Genomic DNA, 4,674 nt, shown 5'->3' on the forward strand with positions numbered 1-4,674 from the left:
TTTGGTTTCAGAAATCCTAGTAACGAAATATTCTCGGAATCGGACGAAATCAACGCCAAAGATCTTAGAATCCCCGGAAGCATCCAGAACACACCGAGAGAGGTCGGAGGGGGCCACAGGGCCACCAAACCCTAGGCTGGCGCGGCCAGAGGGGGGGCCGCGCCGCCCTATGGTGTGGCCCCCCTGTTAGCCCTCCTGCGCCGCCTCTTCGCCTATATAAAGCCTCCGTCGCGAAAACCCTGATGCGAAGAACCACGATACGGAAAACCTTCCAGAGCCGCCGCCATCACGAAGCCAAGATGCGGGGGACAGGAGTCTCTGTTCCGGCACCCTGCCGGAGCGGGGAAGTGCCCCCGGAAGGCTTCTCCATCGACACCGCTGCCATCTCCACCGCCATCTTCATCACCGCTGCTGCTCCCATGAGGGGGAGTAGTTCTCCATCGAGGCTCGGGGCTGTACCGGTAGCTATGTGGTTCATCTCTCTCCTATGTACTTCAATACAATAATCTCATGAGCTGCCTTACATGATTGAGATTCATATGATGATGCTTGTAATCTAGATGTCATTATGCTAGTCAAGTGAGTTTTACTTATGTGATCTCCTGGAGACTCCTTGTCCCACGTGTGTAAAGGTGACAGTGTGTGCACCGTGTGGGTCTCTTAGGCCATATTTCACAGAATACTTACTCAATGTTGAATGGTATAGTGAGGTGCTTATTTATATCTCTTTATGATTGCAATGTGTTTGTATCACAATTTATCTATGTGCTACTCTAGTGATGTGTTATTAAAGTAGTTCTATTCCTCCTGCACGTGTGCAAAGGTGACAGTGTGTGCACCGTGTTAGTACTTGGTTTATGCTATGATCATGATCTCTTGTAGATTGCGAAGTTAACTATTGCTATGATAATATTGATGTGATCTATTCCTCCTACATATGCATGAAGGTGACGAGTGTGCATGCTATGCTAGTACTTGGTTTAGTCTTTCGATCTATCTTACACTAAAGGTTACTAAAATATGAGCATTATTGTGGAGCTTGTTAACTCCGGCATTGAGGGTTCGTGTAATCCTACGCAATGTGTTCATCATCCAACAAAAGTGTAGAGTATGCATTTATCTATTCTGTTATGTGATCAATGTTGAGAGTGTCCACTAGTGAAAGTGTAATCCCTAGGCCTTGTTCCTAAATACTGCTACTACTGCTTGTTTACTGTTTTACTGCGTTACTACTGCTGCATTACTACTGCTTGTTTACTGTCCTGGGCAAAGCACTTTTCTGGTGCCGTTGCTACTGCTTATTCATACCACCTGTATTTCACTATCTCTTCGCCGAACTAGTGCACCTATTAGGTGTGTTGGGGACACAAGAGACTTCTTGCTTTGTGGTTGCGGGGTTGCATGAGAGGGATATCTTTGACCTCTTCCTCCCTGAGTTCGATAAACCTTGGGTATCCACTTAAGGGAAACTTGCTGCTGTTCTACAAACCTCTGCTCTTGGAGGCCCAACACTGTCTACAAGAATAGAAGCTCCCGTAGACATCATATACGAACCAAACTCTATCTCTTAATTCTAAGCTAAAACGTGATCTACTATAATGTACAGATACACGGGCAATCTAGCCCAAATTCTCGCACGAGGCCGATTCATAAACGCTTCATGTGCATATCTTCCAAGCCCATCTCAATCACGGCCCATCTTCTGATTTGGCTAAAATCTGGTGATAACACAAAGGTAGTGTGCTCTTCCAAATCATGATCACTAATATGGGTAAAGAGCATAGGAAGATCATTATACTCAGATTCATTATCATAATAATCATTAGGAGCAACATACTTGCGGTTACCTATCATTATCTCATACATGCGGGGATATGCCGTTACCTCTTTCTTCTTATTCCCCCTCTTCTTCCTCTTCTTCGTTTCCTTCTTCTTCTTTTCCTTCTCCTCGTTCCCTTCTTTAGGAGGAAGAGGCTTGAAGGGAGGCTTCTCCACATAACTCGCTTTATTTCAGAAACAATAGAAGAAACTTGGGAGGATTCCTCCTTTTCATTAATAAGTTCGAAACACACAGCGGTCCTATCATATTTTGGCAAAGTGTCATCTTCTAAAATATTTTGTATGTAAGTATTTGTATGGCAATTATTAATGCAATAAGAAAGACACCCATGCAGGACACTATTAATATCAAGATCACTCATATGTAACAAATAAATTTTTCTTGATAACTCTTCACACCCCAAAAATAAAGTAAGTTCATCATGCTGATTAGGAAGGATTTCATCATCACAATACAAATTTGCAGCACTCATGGGGTTCGAATTATCATTGGAGGAGCATTGAAAATTAAAATGACCCACTCTATGGCAAAGTTCACAAATAAAAGGATAGAGGGCACAAACTTTTTCACCAAGATCATCTAGAGCCCTAAACCACTTTCTAGTTTTTTCATTCCTATGATGGATACAATATTCATCTTCGACTTGATTAATTCCACAAGGTCTATGCATTCCACAAAAATTAACATGCTTATAAGAAATAGTATTTTCAGAAGTTTGGGCATGTTTATTGCAATCATTAACAACAATTTCATTTTCCATACAAGTGTCTTTAAAAGGTTCATGATACTTATCAAAATTCTTCCTAGGCAATTCAAAATGAGAGGCAAAAGCTTTATAAAGATTTGCAACAACTTGAGAGTCAAGACCATAAGTAGCACTCATATTTCGAAATTTATCAGTATCCATAAAAGTTTCAATGCATTCATAATCATAATTTATACCTGATTCTTTACCTTTGTCGTTCTCCCAATCTTCAGCGTTCTCCTGAATCCGATCAAGAAGGTCCCATTTAAACCCTTCTTTATTGCACGTGAATGATCCAGAACAAGTAGTATCCAGCAAGGTTTTATCTTGAAAAGAAAGTCTTGCATAGAAATTATCAATGATGATATTACCAGGAAGCTCATGAATGGGGCATTTGAGCATTAAAGACTTCAATCTCCCCCATGCTTGGGCAATACTCTCTTCATCATGAGGCCAGAAATTATATATGCTGTTTCGGTCTTTGTGAATTTCACTTTGAGGATAGAATTTAGAATAAAATAGAGGCACAATATCCTTCCAATCAAGAGAATGCCCATCCTTCAGCAGTTTATACCAATGCGCCGCTTTACCAGACAACGATATAGAGAATAATTTCTTCCTAACTTCATCCATAGAAATACCTGCACACTTGAATAACCCGCATAATTCATGTAGAAATAGTAAATGATCTCCAGGATGAACAGTTCCATCCCCTTCATAGCGATTATCCACAACAAGTTCAATAATTTTCATAGGTATCTTGAAAGGAATATTTTCAGTAGGTGGATTTAAAATATCACAAGCATCATTAGATTCATCACATATGGGAGATAAAGTATTATCAGAGCAAATTTTCTCTCCTAAAGCTGGAAAGCTACAAAGATCATAAAAACTAGCTTCCCCAAGCTTAGAATTTTCCATAGCATTAGCAGTAATTGCGTTCATACTAATAACATTGCTACTAGCATGCAAATAAGGTTCCATAGGTTTTTTAATTTTCGCATCAAACAGTCCATGTCTCAACTCAGCAAAAAGATTAAAAAGCTCACTAAATTTTTTTTTGTTTTCCATTATGCCTAACTAGTGAAAATGAAAACAAGAAACAAAAGATATAATTGCAGAATCTAAAGGAGATAGCTTCGAGCACTCACACACCGGCAACAGTGCTAGGAAATAGCTTAGTAGTCGGAGGATGTGAATACCTTTTACCTTACCTCCCCGGCAACGGCGCCAGAAAATAGCTTGATGTCTACGCACGCTTCTATTCCTGCAGACAGTGTTGGGCCTCCAAGAGCAGAGGTTTGTAGAACAGCAGCAAGTTTCCCTTAAGTGAATCACCCAAGGTTTATCGAACTCAGGGAGGTAGAGGTCAGAGATATCCCTCTCAAGCAACCCTTCAATTACAATACAAGAACTCTCTTATGTCCCCAACACACCTAATACACTTGTCAGATGTATAGGTGCACTAGTTCGGCGAAGAGATAGTGAAATACAAGTAATATGGATGAATATGAGTGGTAATAGCAATCTGAAATAAAGATGGCGGCAAGCAAACATGTAACGAGAACTTGTTGGAAACGGTGTTTCAATGCTTAGAAACAAGGCCTAGGGATCATACTTTCACTAGTGGACACTCTCAACAATGATCACATAAATAAATAACTTCTCTTCTCTTATGCTACTTTCAAAGACTCTATTGTTGGATAACAAACACCATTCATTGTGTAGGGCTACGAGAGCACCCTCAAGCCGGAGTAAACAAGCTCCACAACGTCATAAAGGAATCACACACGATGCAAACAACATCCATCGTCACACCATGGAGAGTAATTCCGGAGTTCATATTAAAGTAACCTCTAGAGTGCATAGTAATAGTTAACTTCATAATCTACAAGAGATCACAATCATAACCTACGCCAAGTACTACATGATGCACACACTTGTCCACATTACATCATGAAGGAGGAATAGACTACTTTAATAACATCACTAGAGTAGCACATAGATTAATAGTGATACAAAGCTCATCATATGGATCTCAATCATGTAAGGCAGCTCGTGAGATCATTGTATTGAGGTACATGAGAGA

This window comes from Lolium rigidum, chromosome 5 (genome assembly GCF_022539505.1).
Source record: "Lolium rigidum isolate FL_2022 chromosome 5, APGP_CSIRO_Lrig_0.1, whole genome shotgun sequence".
Lineage (NCBI taxonomy): Eukaryota > Viridiplantae > Streptophyta > Magnoliopsida > Poales > Poaceae > Lolium > Lolium rigidum.